General features: G+C 43.2%; 2 long non-coding RNA genes across 8 annotated transcripts in view; one reads left to right on the forward strand and one right to left on the reverse strand.

Annotated features, from left to right (window-relative positions):
* Positions 1–1,246: 1,246 nt before the first annotated feature.
* LOC132379147 (uncharacterized) lies at positions 1,247–3,651 on the forward strand. The gene is made up of 3 exons (XR_009507318.1): positions 1,247–1,449; positions 3,000–3,191; positions 3,287–3,651. It is a non-coding gene; the product is annotated as an uncharacterized LOC132379147 (long non-coding RNA).
* Positions 3,652–12,540: 8,889 nt separating this feature from the next.
* The window catches only part of LOC132379146 (uncharacterized), a 40,926-nt gene continuing 30,679 nt past the window's right edge, over positions 12,541–22,787 (reverse strand). For 3 of the 7 annotated variants that reach the window (XR_009507316.1, XR_009507312.1, XR_009507315.1), the window contains exons 2-5: positions 17,465–17,617; positions 16,472–16,701; positions 16,043–16,283; positions 12,545–13,372 (exon numbers count right to left, since the gene is read on the reverse strand). This is a non-coding gene — a long non-coding RNA (uncharacterized LOC132379146). Of the gene's footprint in view, positions 13,373–16,042; positions 16,284–16,471; positions 16,702–17,464; positions 17,618–21,819; positions 22,179–22,787 lie in introns of those variants that run through there. The other 4 variants (XR_009507313.1, XR_009507317.1, XR_009507314.1 and 1 more) reach the window with 3 other exon arrangements.

Consider the following 22,787-nt stretch of genomic DNA (forward strand, 5'->3'; position numbering starts at 1 on the left):
GATTATAAATGACCTGGATGAGGAAGTGGAGGGATGGGTTAATAAGTTTGCTGATGACACAAAGGTTGGAGGTGTTGTGGATAGTGTGAAGGGCTGTCAGAGGTTCCAATTGGACATTGATAGAATGCAAAACTGGGCTGAGAAGTGGCAGATGGAGTTCAACCCAGTTAAGTGCGAGGTTGTTCATTTTGGTAGGTCAAATATGATGGCAGAAATAGTATTAATGGTAAGACTCTTGGCAGTGTGGAGGATCAGAGGGATCTGGGTCCAAGTCCATAGGACACTCAAAGCTGCCGTGCAGGTTGACTCTGAGGTTAAGAAGGCATACGGTGCATTGGCCTTCATCAATTGTGGGATTGAGTTTAGGAGCCGAGAGGTAATGTTGCAGCTATATAGGGCCCTGGTCAGACCCCACTTAAGAGTGTGTGCTTAATTCTGGTCGCCTCACTATAGGAAGGATGTGGTAACCATAGAAAGGGTGCAGAGGAGATTTACAAGGATGTTGCCTAGATTGGAGAGTATGCTGTATGAGAATAGGTTGAGTAAACTCAGCCTTTTCTCCTTTCCCCAGCGCTAAAATGGCTAGCATGAGAGAGCATAGTTTTAAGGGCTTGGAAGTACAGAGAAGATGTCAGGGGTAAGTTTTTTTTATGCAGAGAGTGGTGAGTGCGTGAGGAATGGGCTGCCAGCGGCGGTGGTGGAGGCGGAAACGATGGGGTCTTTTAAGAGACTCCTGGATGGGTTCACGGAACTCAGAAAAATAGAGGGCTATGGGTAAAGAAGGTAGGGACATTTCCGGCACAGCTTTGTGGGCTGAAGAGCCTGTATTGTGCTGTAGGTTTTCTGTTTACTAAAGTTTTCAGACCATATAAAATACTTTCTGCTCCGAGTAATGGTCGGTCTGAACAACTGGAAGAAAAAGTTGAAGGGAACGTTGTGGGCAGCCGAGGTCAGTCGCCGCAGGAAAGCAACCCTGTTGAATTTGGATTCAGAACAATATGCTCGATTCAGCTGAGGTCCCTTTACCACTAACTTTCTGTTCTCCACGTTCGCCTCTCGCCTAGAAAGGGAACTCTTGCCGCTCTCCAGATGTGGAACTCATACTCACAGCAGCCACTAGATGGCAGTGTCGTACAGGAGTTCCACTCAGATCGGGTCCTCGAGTGGGCTTCTGGTATGAATACATGAAATACATGAAAAACGTATTTAGTTATGTTCTCCTCGGGTATAATCTGCATAACTTCCACGTGTGGTATTCCGGAGAATGTAAAATTGGACACCATGGTAGCGTAGCTGTTAGCGAGACGCTATTACAGTTGGAGTTTGGAGTTCAAAGCTGGCGTCCTCTGTAAGGAGTCACCGTGGGGCGCGTGGGTTTCCTCCCACAGTCTAAATTGGTCATTGTGGAGCCTGTTCCCCAAAGTGAATGATGTCAGTGCTTGATTTGAAGTAAGTCATGTGATGGTAATGTTTCGTCTATGGAGGGGAATGAACAAGTCGGCCCAAAACATCGACTCTTTATTTCCCTCCATAGATGCTGCCTGACCTGCTGAGTTCCTCCGGCATTTTGTGTGTGTTGATTAAAGTCGAGTTTACTGTCATCTGTGTAAGTACATGTGGGCACAGGTGCAATGAAAAACTTACTTGCAGTAGCATCACAGGTGAAGAGCACCAGATAGAGAACATTCACAAAAGGAGCAGACCTTAAATTATACAATAAATCATTATTTGAACAAAAATATTGTCCACTGTTCTACAAAGTGGTCAAAATAGCCACAATATTGCTGTACTGAGGTAGTGATAAGGGTTATGCAGGATGGTCCAAGAATGGTTGAAGGGAAATAACAGTTCATGAACTTGGTGGTGTGGGACTTAAGGCTTCTGTACCTCCTGCCTGATGGGAGCTATGAGAAGATGGCATGCCCGCATGGTGAGAACCTTTGACGGTGGATGTTGCCTTCTTGAAGCAGTACCTCCGGTAGGGAGGGAGAGCCCTGTGATGTGCTCAGCAGAGTCTGGAGTTGGTTAATGCGTAACAATCAAAGTATAAAACTTGTACTTAATGTAAAATACAGCACAGTACAGACCCTTCAGCCCACAATATTCTGCTGATCCTTCAGCTTAATCCAAGTTCAATCTAACCCCTCCCTCACACATAGCCCTCCATTTTTCTTTCATTCATGCACCTATCTAAGAGCCTGTTAAATATCCCTAATATATCTGCCTCTAACAAACCTGTTACTTGCACCTACCGCTCCATGTAATTAAAATCTACCCCTGAATTTCCCTTAATACTTTCCTCCAGTCTCCTTTTGTATTAGCCATTTCCACCCTGGGAAGAAGTTGTCAGCTTGTAGCAAAGTTTGAATTATCAGCTTGTTCCTTTCATCCTAAAATTAGTTTGATTCATTCCTTTAATTTAATTAGCAATTTCATTTTTTAATTTGAAATGTCCGTAATGTATCTGCCTTTACTGGCATCCACGGTAGTATAATGTCATCAATCCATCCAGGGCACAACACGGGGGCACCTTTGAATAAATGTCTCATTTCAAGATCTTGTTGCCCACAGCCTAAAACTGGTACAAGGAAGCAGAACGATACAGAGCTGGATGTGCCATTTGGCTCATTACACTGTGCCAATCTTGATGCTAATTTAATTATAGTGTTCTCCTGTGTATCATCTATATCCCTCCATTCCCTTCATGTTGATGCGTCTGTCTAAATGCCTCTTACTGATCTTTTACCTCTTCTTCTCACCTGCCTATCACCTCCCGCTCGTGCCCCTCCTCCTTCCCTTTCTCCTATAGTCTACTGTCCTCTCCTATCAGATTCCTTCTTCTCCAGCCCTTGACCTTTCCCAGCCACCTAGCTTCACCTATCATCCTCTAACTAGCCTCCCTCCCCCCCCCACCACCTTATTTTGGCATCTCCCCCTTCCTTCTCAGTCCCGATGAAGGGTCTCAGCCCAAAATGTCCACTGTTTTTCCATTTCTATAGATGCTGCCTGACCTGCTGAGCTCCTCCATTTTGTACAAGTTGCTCTGGATTTCCAACATCTAAACTCCGCCAAGCAACCTTCTTCCAGGACTACCTCTGGTAACCCCTTCCAGAAACCCACCACCCTCTACCTCAAACTTACCCCTCACACTGCCTTTAAACATTGAAGTTCAAAGCGACTTCATTATCAAAGTATGTATTGCTTTATTTCTATCTTTGATATCTTTTTTCCATTTTCAAGTTTCTTTTGAAGACCCTGACATATTCTGACTTTGTTTTTTTGTGAGAATGGGACCCACGGCCGGCTGCTTTTCGATATGCCAAGGACGCAGCCTAGGAGACCAGCGTGCCTTTAGGGCGCTGGAATTCTGTGGTTCTGGAAGCGGGCTGATTCAGGACCACCAACGACTGATGGGAAAACAAGGAAGATCGGAAGCAGCGGGCTTACAGCTGGCTGTGTGCCCAGAGGCACAGAGCTCGGAAAGAACGATGCAACAGACTCTTAACAGCGTATATCAGTGAGTTGTTTGTTATGTGGAAGGGGGACACCTCTTTAAGGGATTCTTAGAGAGAGAGAGAGCCTGTGGTATGTCGAATACAGGGTGAACGGGTTGTCTTTGGGGTACTGTAAGAATGTGTCTTTATTGATGCTTTGCTGCACGCTTCAGTGCTCGGTGGGGGGGGGTGCCGATTCTTTTTTTGCCGGTGAGGGAGGGGGGGGTCGTTGCTTTCCTGCTGCTCTGCTTGTGCATGGGAGTGGGGGGCTGGGATACTCTGGGGTTCTAACATTTAACTGTTATTCATTCTTTGGGACACTGTTTTTGTAGATGTTTGCGAAGTAAAAGAATTTCAGGATGTATATTGTATACAGTTCTCTGACATTAAATGTACCTGTTGAAACCTATATGTCACCCTACTACCCTGAGATTTATTTTATTGTGGGCATTCACAGCAGCTACAAATACAGTACACGATAGGATCAATGAAAAACTACACACAAAGAAAGGTAAACACGCAATGTGTGAAAGAAGTCAACCAGAAACATAGCAAATAACAATAAATAATATTGAAAATATGGGTTGTATCATTCTTGAAAGTGAGTCAATAGATTGTGGAGTCAGTTCAGTGTTGAGGTGAGTGAAGTTATCTAATATAGTCCAGGAGCCTGATAGTTGAAGAGTAATAACTGATCCTGAACCTGGTCACGTGGGATTTAAGGTTCCTGTACCTCTTTCCCGAGGTGAGAAGAGAGCATTGCCTGCGTGGTGGGGGTCCTTGATGATTGATGCTGCCTTCTTGTGGCAGTGTTTGTTATAGATAGATAACCCCCTCCACTTCTAACTCTAACCTTAAAAGCATGTCCTCTGGTGTTTCAAACAACAACACACACAAAATGCTGGGGGAACACAGCAGGCCAGGCAGCATCTATAGGGAGAAGCGCTGTCGACGTTTCAGGCCGAGACCCTTCGTCAGGACTCTGGTGTTTGACATTTCTCTTCTGAGGAAAAGATTTTATCTAGTAGATTAACCTTGCCAAATTTCTGTCTTTTATTTGTTTATTTATTCAGATAGACCATAAGACATTGGAGCAGAATTAGTGTAGTAGTTAGCACAATGTTTTACAATACAGGAGATGTGAGTTCAATTCCTGCCACTGCCTGTAAGGAGTTTGTGTACTTGCCCCTTGACTGTGTGGGTTTCCTCCCACAGCCCAAAGATGTACCATTGGTGAATTAATTGGTCATTGTAAATTACCCCATGATTAGGCTAGCTTTCAACTGGGGGTTCCTGGCCAGCCAGTGCAGCTCAAGGTGAATAAAATAAAATAAAAATTGGGCCATTTGGCCCATCAAGTCTGCTCCCCCATTCAATCATGGATGATCCTTTTTTCCCCTCCTCAGCCCCACTCCCTGGCCTTCTCCCTGTAATCTTTGAGGCCGTGGCCAATCAAGAACCTGTCAAGTTCTGCCTTAAATACACCCAACGACCTGGCCTCCATAACTGCCTGTGGTAATAAATTCCACAAATTCACTACCCTCTGGCGAAACAAATTTCTCCACATCTCTGTTTTAAATAAACATCCCTCTAACCTGAGGCTATGTCCTCTTGTCCTAGACGCCCCCCCCCCCACCATGGGAAATATCCTTTCCACATCTTCTCTGTCTAGGTCTTTAACCATTCGAAAGGTTTCAATGAGATTACCCCCCCCCCCCCCACCATCCTTCTAAATTCCAGTGAGTACAGACCCAGAGCCATCAAATGTTCCTCGTATGATAACCCTTTCATTCCTGAAATCATCCTTATGAACCTCCTCTGGACCCTCTCCAATGCCAGGACATCTTTTCTTAGATGAGGAGCCCAAAACTGTTCACAATACTCAGGGTGTCACCTCACCAGTCTTACAAAGCCTCAGCATCACATCCTTCCTCTTGTATTCAAGATGTCTCAAAATGACAACTTAGCATTCGCCTTCCCCACCACTGACTCAACCTGAAAGTTAACTTTTAGGGTGTTCTGCACAAGGACTCCCAAGTCCTTCTGCATCTCAGATCTTTGGATTTTTTTTCCCTGTTTAGAAAATAGTCTGCACATTTATTTCTACTACCAAACTGCATGACCATGCATTTTCCAACATAGTATTTCATTTGCCACTTTCTTTGCCCATTCTTCTAGTCTGTCTAAGTCCTTCTGCATCCTATTTGTTTCCCCAACACTACCTGCCCCTCCACCAATCTTTGTATCATCTGCAAACTTAGCAACAAAGCCATGTAGTCCAACATCGAAATCATTGATATACAGCATAAAAAGAAGCACATTGTGCTAACCTCCTCACCACCATGCTGTCCCCCCTCTTATTGCTTGGACTTTGATCACAAATGATATTTTTAATTGAGTAAGAGAGGGGATTCTGATTAAGCCCACATGATAGGCAGGGACTGATTATCTATTTGGGATTTGGGAGTTATAGAGGAAGATGTACAGAGTCTAATAAATAAAGATTAGTTATTGAAAATCAATACAATTTACGTTTAGACAAATTCCATCAGCCAATTAATGTACAACTCTTGGATCATCCAGCAAATGGCAGAGTAAGCATATCTCCCCAATTTATGAGAAGTGCTCTCTGACAGCTGCCTTGCAAACATGCTTTTAAAATTTCCATTAGGAAAGATTAAGAAAAATGAGTTTGGGATGGTAATTTAGAAAAATTAATGCAGTATGACATCTGCAGATAAAGATAAATCAATAACTTTACTTACAATCATAAAAATACAATTTTGGACTGATTAATTTTCAGTCAAATCAATCTGCAAAGAATTTACTCAGCAAAATACATCTGTCAGTTCAAAGTCTTTCTTCATGATTTGGTTCCTTTTTAAGACAGCCAATAGTTGTTACCAATTACGCTTAAACATCCTATATGTACTGTGAGGACTACTGAGAGAATCGCTGGAGTCTCTCTTCCCCCTGTCCAGGAGATTACTAAAGCAAAACACACAATATGCTGGAGGAACTCAGCATCTATGGAAAAGAGTAAACAGTTGTCATTTTGGGCTGAGACCCTTCATCAAATCCAATGAAGGGTCTTGGCTTGAAACATCAACTGTACTCTTTTCCATAGATGCTGCCTGGCCTGCTGAGTTCCTCCAGCATATTATGTGTGTTGCTTTGGGCTTCCAGCTTCTGCAGATTTTCTTGTGTTCTGGAGAGATACCAGAAGCGCTGTGTTCACAGAGCCCTCAGCACTGTCCAGGATCTCTCCATCCATTCCACAATCTCTCTGACCTCCTACCATCAGGCAGAAGGTACTGCAGTACAAGGCAAATACTGTTGAGCTGGGTAACAGCTTCTTCCCCCCGACTGAGAGACTTCTGACCCGCCCGCTGCCACCCAGTACACGTTATTTGTGACAGCGCCAGTAGCATTGCTACTGTAGTATATTTAAGTCCTGATGAAGGGTTTGGCCCAAAACATTGACTGTTTATTAATTTCCATAAATGCTGCCTGACTTGTTGAATTCTCTCCAGCATTTTGAGTGTGTTACTCTGGATTTCCAGCATCTGCAAAATCTCCTGTTAACTATATGGTGTTTATGCGCTTTATCTCAACTGGTACATCTCAAGAATATTTTGCTATTATTTATTAGTATTATTGTATTAATATTTTATGTGCTCTTTGTGACACACGTACTGTGTTTTTCACCTTTGTCACAGAGGAACGTTGCTTTGCTGCATACATGAGTATGGTGGAATGAGAATAAACTTGAACTCGAAACTTTGAGGTACGTAGCATCTTAAAAATCATAAATAGTCCCAAGTTTCATTCCTTGCAGGCTTCACAGAAACAAGATTTATCACCAAGCCACATACAGGCTGTCCATAAGTTATGAACACCTAACTTACAGAAACCACTGAATACCAGCAAGCCCCTCCACGGTTATTAAGTTCGTACATGGACTCATTTCTGCAAATAGCAGAATAGATTTTGTGTCTGTCGACTGAGGGGTGATCTTATAGAGATGTTAAAGTGAATGTACTCAGTCTCTTTTGTCAAGGATCCATCGTCGTCATTATGGCTGTGTTGAATGACATGGGCGATAGTGGTCTTCCATCTGTCTCTATCCATAGCCATGATTGTTCTTGGAAAATGTTTCTACCATTACCCTCTTCTGGGCATTGTCTTTACAAGACGGGTGACCCCCAGCCATTGTCAATACTCTTCAGAGATTTGTCTGCCTGATGTCAATGGTTGCATAACCAGAACTTGTGATGTGCACCACCTGCTCCCATGGCTGTGCGTGATCCTGATCGGGTGGGGGAGGGATCTGAGCAGGTGCTAGAACTTGGCCAAGGGTGACCTGCAGGCTAGTATATGGAATGCCTCCTCTGATAGAGGCATGCAGCCACCCAGCCACCTATTGTTATGGAAAGGGAAGCAACAACTTGAGGCTATAGGTAGATGATGAGAGGAGAAGGATTTAAAAATGACCTAAGTGGCAACTTCTTCATGCAGAGAGTGGTGTGTATATGGAATGAGCTGCCAGGGGAAGGCACATTAACAATATTTGAAAGACATTTGGACAGGTACATTGATAGAAAAGGTTTGGAGCAACGGTTCCCAACCTTTCTTATGCCATGGACCAATACCATTAAGCAAGAGGTTTGCAGACCCAGGTTGAGAACCCCTGGTTTAGAGGAATTTGGGCCAAACTCAGGCAATTGGAATGAGTTTAGTCTGCAGTTTGGTTGGCATGGATGTGATGATCCAAAGGGTGATGATGAATCTACAACAGCTCTGTACTGGAGTGCATTTAATTTGGAATGTAGACAGAAACTGCTCAATTTACACATTGTTTGTGCATTATCCATCAAACACATATTACTGAGAAGTATAGTTAATCCTTCAGAGGTCTCTCCTGCTGGGTAAGGTGAATCCTGGACAAAGGTTTCAGGAAATTCGGCTCGTCATCGAAGATTTTGACAAACTTCTCCAGATGCACATTGGGAAGCTTTCTGACTATGTGCGTCATGGACTGGTATGGGATCTCAGAGTAGAAGATTCATCCAGTTCCATTAGGGGTATAGTTCTGCACATCTACAAGAGATGATGTCTCAGGATGTCATCAGGGACCCCCACCATCTGGGCTGTACAATCTCCGATACTGCCATAGGGCAAGAAACACAGGAGCCTGAAGCTCCACACCTCAAAGTTCAACAAGTTTCTTTTCTACTGCCGTCAGGTTTTTGACACAACATGGAAGACCCTCATTTGATATTTTTGTTGTGTCATTTATGAATAATTTATGTTAATTAGTTTACATATGATAGTGTTCTCCTGCTGCAGAAAACTAAATTTCATGGTGTTTTTACCCTGATAAACTGAATATATGGGGTATCCAGGGAGAGGTAGCACCTCTGGTGAAGAGGCTTGTCATGTCCATTCTGGGGCAGCTCACGCACCTTTGGTCCCCACCGGACAGTCAGCTCTCACCTGTGACTCCACGGCCACACCCTGGTACATTGCTCTGACAGGCAGGTTAAACCAGGTGAGGGTAGCCACGGGCCTCATACCCCAGTGAGATAGGGACGTGCCTGTCCCAGCATGTGAATGCAGCTCTGGCAGGCTGAGTGGGTGAGATCCAATGGCCAGGATGGCAGTTCTGCAATGCTTTGCGGAGAGCAGAGGACATGACGTGACACAAGTCGTCATGGTCATCCACAAGAAAGACCACAGTTGGGACGACTACTTGTAGCACTGGACCCAGACTCCCAAGTTCGAGAGAGTGGAGCTGCTCCAGTGTACTGGTCTTTCCATTTTAAAAACTCTCCCACACAGGTTTCATTGTCATCATTGGATACAACGGACTCTCATTATTAATGCCCATGACGATAAACTGGAATCTGACATCACTTTTAATCAACATTGTCCTGATGGGTTGAATGGCCTCATTCTGTGCTGTACATTTTCATGATCATTTCAGGCTGTTCACACATTTGACTTCAGAACGACAAGTAGTGTATGGGAGCTCTCTAATGAAAGTAAGACATAATTGCAGTGGTCTTGATATCCAGAATATAACCCAGTTTGGCTATTATTAAACCCATGAAATGAGATTGAATCCAAAGGTAAATCTCATGTAAAAATGTTCAACCTGATTCCCTGTGTCAATATTAATTAGGGGGAATATAACGAGAATTCATTGTAGGTGCATAATATTTCATCATTATCTGTGTCCCTTTCTTCTTGAGATAACCTTATCCAATTTACAAGCATGAGGTGATAATTTATTAAACATCCAATTTCAATCCTTTACCACCATTAATACAATGTAATTACGCATTCAGCGGTGCTGGTTTGCAATAGAAAACTTACCAGGTGCTAACTGAATCATGTCATGGTTTCCCTTGACAAGTAAAACTGCAGTTAATGAGGTGCAGTTTAAGTTTGATTGCAATCCAGGGCAATTGAATGTTCCACAATTATTCTCGCAACAGAGGACTTGTCATCTATTTCCTAGGAGGTATTTCATTTTTATTGCACCTTCTCCTGAAAGTATATTTATTGCAATAACTGCCTATTTTGTCAACTGATGTTGTGTGTGCTGTTTTGCAAGTATCAAAAGGAAGACCTCCAAAAACTCAGCACAATGATTCGGTCATGAAGTGCACAGACGATGCAATAATTGCACACAGGTTGTCCTGCACAAATATCTAGGGCCCTGGACCCTGTTTCTGGAGACACAAGTTCAAATCCCACCTTGCCAGCTGGGAATTTAATATCAAGTAATTAAACACATCTGGAATTTTAAAAAACAAGTCTCTGTAATGGTGACCATCAAACTAATTGACCATCATGCAAAATAAACAGCTGGTTCATTGACATTCTTCAGGTAAAGGAAGTAAGCCATTTTTACCTGGTCCGGCTTACATGTTTCTCCAGTCTTCAATGTAATTAAAGAGACAGTACACTGCAAATTATAACCCTTTACAATGTTGATGAGTGAAGGATCTTGGGATCCAAGTTCATAGCTCCCTGGAAGTGACTACACGGGGTGGTTAAGAAGGCATAAGGCCTGATTGTCTTTATTTGCTGAGGCACTGCAGTCAAAAGTCAGAAAGTTATGTTGTAGATTTATAAAAATCTAGATAGGCCACATCTGGAGTATTGCACACAGTTCTAGTCACCCCATTACAGGAAGAGTATCGAGGATCTGGAGAGGGTGCAGAAGTAGTTTACAAAGATGCTGCCTCAATTAGAGCACATGTGCCATAACGAGAGGTTGGACAAACTTGGGTCGCTTTCTCCAGAGCAACAGAGGCTGAGGAGAGAAGTTTGTAACATTATGACAGGCATAGGTAGAGTTGACAGGGAGTTTCTGCTTCCCAGGGTTGAAATGTCTAATACCAGAGGGCATGTATTTAAGGTGAGAGGGGGCAATTTCATAGGAGGTGTGAGGGGCAGGCTTTTAAAAAAAAAGACAGAGTGGTGGGTGCCTAGTGTGTGCTGCTTGGGGTGGTGGAGAGGCAGATACATTAGATACTTCTAAGAAGTGTTTGTGTAGGCACATGAATGTGAGGAAAATGGAGGGATATGGACATTGTGTAGCTAGGAGAGATTAGATTGGTTGGCCATTCGATTATTAATTTATTTGGTTTGGAACAACACAGTGGGCTGCAGGGCCTGTTGTGGTGCTGTACTGTTCTACTGTTCTATGTTCGATTACTGCATGGTGGCACAGCTGGTAGGGCTCCTCCCTCACAACTCCAGCAACCCCCCCCCCCCACCCCCTGCTCTTCTGCCATAATGAGGCCACTTTCAGGGTAGCGAGCCAACCCCTCTTATTCCATCTAGGTAGTCTCTAACTTGATGGCATGAATATAAATTTCTTCTACTGTTTTGTTTTTCTCTTTTATTCTTTTCCCCTCCCCCATCCTCTTATCCCCCACTCTGGCCTCTTTCCTCTCCTCCTCACCTGCCTATTACACTGGACAACAAAGATTCCTGAATACCTTTAGGTGTATCTTACGAATTTTGGGCTACTGATCATGAAAGTCACCATGAAATTTCCCTATAATGCACCATTTTTAAAATAAACTTATATTTATTATTTCAATTCATAATTCAAGTCAATTAAAATGTTGCCTACAATGTAAGCTGGAGAGTTTCCTATCTTGTCCAGGCATGCTTGGGCGGCACAGCTTCTGCACGGCAGGACAGGTTTAGTAATAATTATTGGGTTCAGGACTGTAAGGATGGAATTTGCTATCACCAGGCACAAAAATTTCTCTGAAGGATTTTGATATTTGAGACAGATGCTTCCCAGAATAACTGATGCCAAGATTAAGGAAAGCATTTTTATTGGTCCACAAATCAAACAGGTTATCAATGACAGGCAGTTTGAAGAATTTCTAGTGGGACCAGAGAAAATCACATAGAAGGTATTTAAGGAAGTTTTTGAAATGTTTTCTTGGCATCTACGGAGCACCAAACTAGATGCAGCTGGTTGAAAGCGCGCTTCAAGCATATAAAACCATGAAATGCAACATGGTTTTTCTACATTCCCATTTAGACTTCTTCCCTGCAAACCTTGGTGCTGTCAGTGACGAGCACGGTGAAAGGTTTCACCAGGACATTGCGGTCATGGAGAAAAGGTACCTGGGCAACTGGAATTCATCAATGCTGGCAAATTATTGTTGGACACTTAAGCAAGAAGCCTCAGATACTGAGTACAAATGAAAATCATTAACAAAATATTTTAACTGAGTTGAACTATTGCAAAGCATCAGCACCATTATGCAATTAAACAAATTATATTCAGTAAAAGTTAATTTGTGGTTTCTCCAAATTCCTACGTGATACAGGTAGTCTGAAATTATATTTGTGTTCATCTTCAAGCAATCCATCATAAACAAAACAAAATTCCGAGGAAGCAACACTTTTGAAAAAATTTCTTGTCCCCCCGGGTCCCCTCCTCCTTCCCTTTCTCCCATCCCACTCTCCTCTCCTATCAGATTCCTTCTTCTCCAGCCCTTTACTCATCTCACTGACCTGGCTTCGCCTTTCACTTTCTAGCTATCTTCCTTCCCCTTCCCCCACCTTTGTATTCTGGCATCCTCCCCCTTCCTTTCCAGTCCTAAAGAAGGGTCTCAGCCCAAAAGATCAAATGTTCATTGATTTCCATAGCTGCTGTCCAGCCTGCTGAGTTCCTCAGGCATTACGTTGTTCCAGTGATTCAGGTTCAATCCTGACCTTCAGTGCTGTCTGTGTGGAGTTTGCATGTTTCCCCTTGTGACCATGTAGGTTTCTTTCCATGTGACCTTGGTTTCCAGGTGATCCACATGTCAGAAACATTTGGTACGTTAGTAAATTGCCTTAATATTGTTACATATACCAAGGTACAGTGAAAACTTTAGTTTGCATGCTGTCCACACACATCATTTCATTACAACAGTGTATTAAGGGAAAAATAACAAAATGCAAAATAAAAAGTGTAACGGTTGCAGAGAAAGTGCAGAGCAGGCGGACAATAAGATGTAAAGATCATAACAAGGTAGATTGTGAGGTGAATCTACTAGTCACAACAGAACTAGTACCATATTTATTACTAGTCACAGTATTACCCACCTTCCCCATTTCCAACATCAGCAGTGGTTATTTGTGATACATTTACACCTGCATTTATATCTCCTTTGATTTGACTTCCCTTGACAGTAATTAGTCTGCTTTGACAAGCTCTACATCTGACTTACATATTTATAATGGCTTCAGAGGGGAAATGCCTTTATTGACTCCGATATGTCTCAGTACCTTGTAAAGCTGGGTATCCTGCAGGGAGTGACTCACTTGCTGGTTCTCCATATTCTTCCCATCATCTACAAGACAGAAGCCAGGAACGTGATCAAACTCTCTCCATTTGCCAGGTCATCTGAAGCTTGAACAACACTCTAGAGAAGGTGTTCCCTACGTTGGATCATGGGCTCCTCAGTTAATGGTAGGGGCCCATGACATAAAAAAGGTTGTGAAGCCCTGCTCTAGAGGCTCAGCGTTCTAGACGGGGTGGGGTGGGGGTGGCATGGAGGTGTTGTGCTTAGACAATCACTTTACAATGCCCGTTTTCACCAATCAGGGGTCAATTCCCTCTGCTGCTTGTAGACACTTTGTATGTTCTCTCTGACAGTGTCAGTTTCATCTGGGTGCTCCAATTTCCTCCCACATTCCAAAGACATGAAGGATCTCATCCCGAAAAGTCCACTGTTTATTCCCATCCATAGATGTTCCCTGACCTGCTGAGTTCCTGAAGCCATTGGTATGTGATGTCCCAGATTTCCACCATCTGCAGAATCCCTTGTGTTTATGGTAAGTGTTAGTGAGTTGTGGGCAGACTATGTTGGTGCCAGAACTGTTACAGCACAATTGTAGACTGCCCAGCACAATCCTCGTTGATAAGATGTAACATTAAACAATGCACTTCACTGTATGTTTCAATGTACATGTGACAAATGAAGCTAATCTTATCTTACTATCCACGATAAAACGTCCTTTTTGACTGCTATCCCATCCTTCCGAACTGTACCAGCCATTGCCTGGATCGCAGACACAGTGTGCAGTGTAGGGTGGCACAGTAACACAGTTGTTCTGTCACAATAACACAGCTCCAGTGATCTGGGCTCGCTCCTCATTCCCGTGTGGAGTTTGCAATCAGAATTGGGATTAGTTTTTCGTTGTCACGTGTGCCAGGATATCGTGAAAAACTTATCTTGCATACTGTCAATTCTGATCAAATCATAACTCAGTGCATTGAGGTAGGACAAGTAAAACAATAATAATGCAGAATAGATTGTGATGCAAGATCATAGCGAGGTAGATTGTGAGGTCAAGAGTCCGTCAACCAGTCACAGTAGTACTAGTACCATATTTACAACTAGTCACGCTACTGGACTATGACTCCAAATGACAAAACAACGAGCAGCTGTTGAATTGTGGGAAAAGACTCAAGTAACGGGACTAATTGTTCGTATAAAAGAGTGGTTGTAAACTCAGCCAGCTCCATCATGGGCACTAGCCTCCCCTGCATCGAGGGCACCTTCAAAAGGTAATGCTTTAAAAAGGTGGCATCCGTCATTAGGGATCCCCATCACCCAGGACGTACCCAGTTCTCATTGCTACCATCTTGGAGGAGGTACAACAGCCTGACGACACATGCTCAATGATTCAGGAACAGCTTCTTCCCCTCCATTATCAGATTTCTGAATGGACATTGAACCCATTATCACTACCTCAGCACTTTTGCTCTTTTTTGCACAACTTATTTAATTTAATTTTTTAACTATATATATTTCTTATTGAAATTTATAGTTTTTTTAATCTATTACACGATACTGCAGTCACAAGATGACAAATTTCATGACATATGTCAGTGATATTAAACCTAACTCTGTTCCTGGGAGTGTTTGCGGGATGAATAGCCATCTATACTCTAACCAACGTGAAAAGTGCTGGAGGAACTCTGCACGTCAGGCAGCATCTGTGGAAGAAGTGGCAGTCGATGGTTCAGGTCGAGATCCTTCCTGTGCACTGAAAGAAAAAGGTGAGCTAACACTATAAAGTACAGGAGCAGAATTAGGCCATTTAACCCATTGAGTCTGCTCCACCATTCCATCATGGCTGATTTATTATCCCTTTCAAGCCCACTCTCCTGTCTTCTCCCCGTAACTTTTGACGCCCTTACCAATTAACTTCCACTTTAGTATATCTGATGACTTGGCTTCCACAGCTGTCTGTGCCAATGAATTCCACAGATTCAGCACTCTCTCCTCCAGGAGAACCACAACCGTGTTGTGGTTTGGAGGCTTGCGTGCCTCAATGGCCCGGAGAGCTATGCTGGCTGGAGTCAGGGCTTTATGCTTTAGCTCTTGGTAGGGTCACCCATGCCAGACAGGTCAAAGGGTAGAGGCCGAACGAAGAGTGGACCATCAGTCCTCCAGGTTCGGGGTTCAGCTCAGGGCTAACAACCCTGACTGGTAAAACAAAATTGTTATGGAAACAGCAATGAAGAATTCTTCTACATCTGAGTGCGATGGTTTTCCTGAGTCTCCACCCAGGACTGACATGACTGACAGTAATGAAAACTGAGTGGAAACTACTGATAAGATGAAAGAAGCCCTGAACACTGCCAGAGAAGGAGGACCAGCAGTATAATGGGCAGTAAGTAAGTACCACCCTCTGGCTAAAGAAATTCCTCCTCATCTCTGTATGGAGTCTTTTCCCACAGTATTTCATGCTTCTGTGACTTTACAAACATCTGAGAAACAATCGTTCAACACATCTTGTATCTGAACCAATACCTTTGGGACTGATGTTAAAGTGGAACAACATTTGCTCTTTCGCTTTGTACATTGATTTAAAAAGCAGGATCAAGTTACAAGAAACTGCAACTCATTAAGTCCATATATATGTGATTGTCAGTTACATGAAACCTCTAACTTACTGCGACCTTCAAACCTTTAATGAGAGTAAAGATTTTCATCTTTAAAATTATTTACATTAATGTAAGGGTGACACAGTAGCATAATATTTCATTGCTCCAATGACTCATGTTCAGTTCCCACTGCAGTCTGTAAAGAGTTTGCATGCTCTCCCCGTGACCATGTGGGTTTCCTCTGGGTGCTCTGGTTTCCTCCCACAGTACAAGGATGTATGAGTTATTAGGTTAATTGATCACACGGGTGTAATTAGGCATCGTGGGCTCATTGGACCAGAAGATCCTGTTACTGTGCTGTATCTCTAAATTTAAAAAATATAAAGTCAAAATCAATTGCTGAAGTTCCAATGCATTATTAATATAAATGTAAACAAGACCTTTAAAAATGAATAGGCTAAATGAATGAATACTCAATCCTTAAGGTCACAAGAGAAATTAAAGCATCATTAATATTATTGGGTAGTCTGCTCTTCATCGTATTGGCTCTTACCAGAGAAAGTGCTAAGTACCAGGACTGGTGCCTTATCTCGAGATAGCATCTTCAACACAAGAGCTGGAAATCCAGAGCAACGCACACAATGTGCTGAGGAACTCAGGCAGGTTAGGCAGCACTTATAGGGAGGAATAAACAGCTGACATTGTGGGCAGAGACCTTTCATCGTCCCAGCCTCCTGACAGTGCTGCTCCAGAGGAAGACAGGGCATTATGTCCAATCGAAGCCTGACAATGACAGAAACCAGCGGAAAGATGATGAGTGAGGAATTTATAATGATGGAAGTAGATTGTGCTAAAGAAATTATTTTCACTGATTGGTTTTGATAAAACCATTAGTACACATGGTAGCACACCTTTGTAGTGGTTAGCATGACACTATTACTGCTCTAGGCATCAGAGGTCAGAGTTCAATTCTGGTGCCGTTTGTAAGGGATCTTGGCACGTCCACTCTGTGGAAAGCATGGATTTCCCCCAGGTGCTCTGGTTTCCTCTTACAGTCAAAGCATTTACTGGGTAGGTTAATTGGTCATTGTAAACTGTAGTGTTAATCAGGGGTTGTCAGAGCTTGCTGGGCTGGCATGGTTCGAAGGGACAGAAGGGCCTACTGAGCACTGTATCACTAAGTAAATAAAATAATGTATCCCGAGTGTCTGTGAGTATCAATAACATTCAGTTGCCCCAATTACAGTAACAGCTGGATGGCTGGGGGAGGTAGAGGCTCCCCGGAAGTTGAAGCCGTTCAGTGAATGCAGCCTGCTGTCTATGTTACAAGAGCCCTGCGTTGCATTAGACTTCACCAGACTGTGGTGAGCTGGTCCCAGTGAATGGCTCCAACCTCCTGTTCCTTGCCTATTTGTCAAACAAAAACTTACTTGCAGCCATATCACAGGCACATAGCACGGGAGATTTTCATTTCACGTGCATGCTTGTACAAGTGACAATAAACTCGATTTTGACTTGGAGAGTTCCCATCATGTTCTGTTTTTACCTTTGGCCATTCTGTAACAGTGGCATGTTGGTTCTTAAGGGTATTGTGAGGTGGGAGGATTGGAGAGGTGATCACCCAGAAGTAATGTTCAACCAAGGTCCCGGATGCAGCCGTTCATCGGGAGGCATCGTGAATCAGCTGGTCAGGTGTCATCTATGGAAAGAGGGACAGAGTTAGTTTCTCAGCGGACATACCCTTTACCTGGCAATGCTTTGCCTGGCTTTTCTTGTGAATCCAGAATCAGAATCTTCCCTCTTACCTCTTCTCTTCTCCTCACCTACCTATCATCTCCCTCTGTTGCCTTCCTCTTCCCTTTCTGCCATGATCCAGTTTCCTCTCCTATCAGAATCCTCACCTATCACCACTTCATCCATCTTCCCCCCCCCCACCTGGTCTCACCCATCACCTGCCATCTGGTACTCCTCCCCTTTCCCCACCTTCTTATTCTGGCTTCTTCCCCCTTCCTCAAAGGTTCTGGCCCAAAATCTTGGCTCTTTATTCCAAGCTACAGACTTTACCTGAGCTGCCGAGTCCCTCCAGAGTTTTGTGTGTGTGTTCCTCTGGCTTATTATCTCTGAGAGTTGAGGTGAAGTTTGTTGTTTTGAGGCTGCAGCACAAAATAAGTAAGTAGTGTGAAGAAGGAGAATACTGAGGTAGTGCTCATGGATTCATGGGCCGTTCAGTACCCCGATGGGGGAAGAAACTGTTCCTAAATCATTGAGTGAGTGTGTTCAGACTCCTGCACCTCCATCTTGATGGAAGTAATGAGCAGAGGGCATGTTTCAGCTGGTGAGAGTCCTTAGTGTTGGGTGCTTCTTTCTTGAACCACTGCCTCTTGATATTCAGAAATCTGTAATAGGTAAGAAGTAGCAATGATTGGGCAATTTTTTTTCCAGCTCTTCTAATGAGAAAGTGATGGAATAAGTTAGTTTTAAATTGAAGACAGTGGGGGGGGGGGGGGGGATCTGATGGAATGAAGGGAATAACTTTGCTCAGGCGAGGCCAAGGTGACCCAATGTTTAAAGCAGGAGTTCCCAACCTTTAATGTGCCATGGACCAAAACTATTAAGCAAGAGGTTTGTGGACCCTGGGTTGGGAACACCTAGGAGTCATCTGGTTATTAGAGAAATGAAGGAGACTTGAGATAGATAAGGAGAGATGATAAAGAAAGAGAGAAAGATTAAATGTGTGTGTCTCTGTGTGTGTAGAGAGAGACAAAGAGAGTTAGAAAAATCAAATGAAAGAGCCTCAGGCAGTGTAAGTAATGTGAGGAAGAATGGTTTAACCTTACAGATAGAAAACCTGTAGCAGAATTGGCCTGCCTTTTTGCAAACAGTTGAAATCAACCCATGGTGTAGAAGGTCACAACACATGCAGAAGTTGACATCTTGCTCTTGAGACATACCTACTGATAAATATCCTCTGGATAACACTGGGAAGATAAAGGAACTGCGCAGAAGTGGTCAGAGCCATGTTAGAACCTGTAATATTTCTTTTAGAGCAATGACCGCTCCCCAGCACTACAGATGGACTGATAATTTACCCACGCGCATTGATCTGTTGTCTACGCACGTATATTGATCTGCTCTCTTTCCCTCTCGCTCGCTCTCTCTGTGCAACGTGAATATACCAGTTATAGCCATTTCCCACATGCATGCTTTTATTTGATATATGTAGCATGTGCAAAAACACAACAAATTGGTGACAAGTATGAATCTGAATGTCAGAGAATATCACCAACTGCACCGACGGTCACAGGACGAGACAGCAAAAAGAAAGAGTTAAACAGCATGGGATAGTCCATCATGGGTGCTAACAAAAGGACATGTGAGTAACTGCATAGTAGACAGTGAAAGATGCACAACTAGGAAAGATAAAGTGAAAATAATGTGGCAATGACCTTTGTCAGCAAAGTTGCCAAATTTGATAGTGCTAATGAAGGCTGGAGTCATATATCTAGAAGACTGAACTGCATTGTAAGGTGCTCAATGTGGATGAGGTAAAGAAAGCCACATTTCTTAGCTTAATGGGTGCTAATACGTACAGTCTTTTACACAACCTCCTGCAAAGCCAGCAAGCAAGATGTTCGATGAAATTGGTGCAATTTTACAGAATCACTTGGCCCAAAACTGCTAGTAATAGCTGATAGATTTAGATTTCACAAAAGGAAATTGTCCACCTTGTGCTGGAGATTGTGCTACAGGCACCCAAACTGGAAAATGTATCACAACTCGGGTCATTCTTGGGCCTTGTAAACCACTACCACCACTTTCTCCCAAACGTTGCTACAGCACTTTGCAGACAGAAGCAAAGTGGGACTGGTCAGAAAGATGTGAAAGAGCATTCAAGGAAACAGAGACTAATAACATCAGATGAACTGCTCACCTATTATGACCCATCCCTGCTCATCAGTATGGCGTGAAATGTGTCCCCTTATGGCATTGGAGCAATTTTGTCACACACTGTGAAAGATGGATCTGAACATCCAATTGCATTTGCTTCACGATCACGGATCAACCGAGACGCTCATAGCCTGGTATGGAGAATAAAGAATTTCCACCACTACCTCTACTGATAGAAGTTTATGCTAGTGACAGATCTCCAGCCCCTTGTGTCTATTTTCAATCCCGGGAAGGAAATTGCAGTGATGTCTGCTACCCAGTTACAACTTTGGGCAATGTTCCTAGGAAGGGAATTACAATAAAATGCTAACCGGTTACAATATTGCGCACTATTCTGAGGAGGCCACTCTTATGACATGGAGTTCAGGGATACCAAACAACACAGCAACATTGACTGTCACGTCTTTCCCTATTGGCAGCTAAAGAAGAAAAGTCTTCGTAATGTGACCCAGCAAATGTGTTCCACGTAGCATTGGTGGACCAGATGCTGGTAACAAATTCTGAAATACAAGGGGAAACAAGGAACAAACCAACGTTGTCAAAAGTCTATGACGTTGCCATGCAAGGATGGCCAGCTCATGGTGATCCTATGTTTCCAGTGATCTCTGTGAGGCAAGACCAACTGTCTGTATGTCAAAGAGCACTGATGTGTGGATCTTGTGTTGTGGTTCCCTCTAAACTGCACACCAGAGTGTTAGAGAATCTGCACTAAGGACACCTGGGTACAGTCAAAATGAAACATCTCCCCCAGATCAATGCGGGGATAAACGGATTGACGACTTGGCCTAAAGCTGTTCAGGAATTCAAAGAGTTCAAAATGCACCCCCCCCCCCCCACCACAGGCAATGTTACACTCATGGGAGTCACCAAAGTCACCATGGCGAAGAGTAATTATTGACTTTGCTGGGCAATTCATTGTCTCCATGATTGTGATTGCTGTGGATGCTTTTCTGAAGTGTCCGGAGATCATACCAATGAAGTCAACAACATCAAGTCTATCTCCACTCTGAGGACTATCTTCACCAGAAATGGCTTGCCTGAACAAATTGTGAGTGACAACAGACCACAATGCATGTCAGCAGAGTTCAGACTATTCATGAAAGAAGTGGCATCAGACATTTCAAGTCCCCTCACCACCCAACAACAAATGGATTAGTGGAAAGGTTTATCCAAACCTGCAAGAAATCCATTAAAGCTATGGACAAAGTGGACATTTCTCTACAGCACAAGGTGGACAGTTTCCTTTTTGTGCATCGGAACTCTGTTCATGCGATGATAAATCAAACACCTACGATGCTGTTCACGAACAGGAATCTGAGTTCTTGCATAGACTCCTGAAACCAGATCTTTGATGGGAAGAATAAACTTCAGTTTCCAAGTAAATCAGCAAGGAGTTTCGAGATTGGACAGGAGGTCCTAGCACGTGAATACCAAGAAGACAAGTGGACACGTGGTAGGATGGCTACAAGAACTGGACCACTGATGTACACAGTAGATGTTGGAGACCAGACATGGAGACAGCATGTGGTCCAGATACTGGATGTTCAATCGAAGAACATACTTGAGTCAACTGCATCCAACAAGATGGACACATTACAGTCACGGGACTTACCTCTCAGTGATGATCATGTCACTGACAGCAACGTGACACAGGAAACCGAGAACATTGTCTTAGACAAGATACCTGCCACTCCACAGGTCCAGAGGTGCTTTCCTGAAGAAAAAAATGCTACCCATAAGACTGAACCATTAGCACCGTGGATTTAGTTGTGGACTGTTACTGTGAAAACATGTTTATTTGGAATATGGGTTGTGAAAGGGAAATTGAATGCTTTGTACATTTGTATGCTTTGTATGTTGCATTAATCTAAAAGAGGAGTAAATGTAATGTACAGATCTATTTCTTTTAGAGCAATGACCTCCCTTAGCACTACGTATAGATTGATAACTTACCTATGCACATTGATCTGTTGTCCACGCATGTGTATCGATCTGCTCTGTCTCTCTTGCTCCCTCTCTCTCGTTGCAATGTGAATACACCAGTTAAAGCCATCTCCCACGAGTGTACTTTTATTTAATTGATAAGTAGTTGCACAGACACAACAGAACCCACTCTGTCCCCAGGCGTGTAGACACTGCAGGCAAAATATGCAAGCAGAGAGATGAAGGCCCATTTTTTTCTCAGGACTGAAATTTGTCATAAAGACCTCTACTGGTGTTTCCATTTCAAATAGACTGAAACCTCAGAAGTGATTTCAACTCAGAAATTGCAAAAGTGTACTTAAAATCACTATAAGATTATTTCTGTAAGTGTTTCTATCACTCTAAATCAGGGGTTCCCAACCCTTTTTATCCCATGGACCAATACCACTAAGCAAAGAGTCCATGGACCGCAGGTTGGGAATCCTGCTATGAATTATAAGAACCATTATAAACAGATGAAAGTTGTCCTGTCTTTAAGAGGTGATTTTACTACATTTGTGCTCTCACAAAACAGCACAGAAAATTGTCACTGATGCTCAACAGACTCTTGTAATGTTGGCTGCCTGTGAACGTTCGGCTCCATTGCCTGCTACTTCAAGGGACCGAGATCTTGCAATTGGGATATAGCAAGTAACCAATGTCCAATTAGTGCCTACAATCAAAGATTAGCTTTATTTGTCACATGTACATCAAAGCATACAGTGAAGTGTGTCAGATCATCAGGGATTATGCAGATGGCAGCCCACAAGTGCCCCCATACGTCAACATAGATGGCCACTATACTCAGCAGAACAACACAAGCACTAACGACAATAGAACAAACAAGACAACAACAACAGCAAAACAAACCCTGTTTTATTCAAACTCAGTGGCAAACTCTTTACCAGACACTGTGAGAATGTACACTCAATGGTCACTTTGTTAGGTACAGGAGGTAT

This window comes from Hypanus sabinus, chromosome 21 (genome assembly GCF_030144855.1).
Source record: "Hypanus sabinus isolate sHypSab1 chromosome 21, sHypSab1.hap1, whole genome shotgun sequence".
NCBI lineage: Eukaryota > Metazoa > Chordata > Chondrichthyes > Myliobatiformes > Dasyatidae > Hypanus > Hypanus sabinus.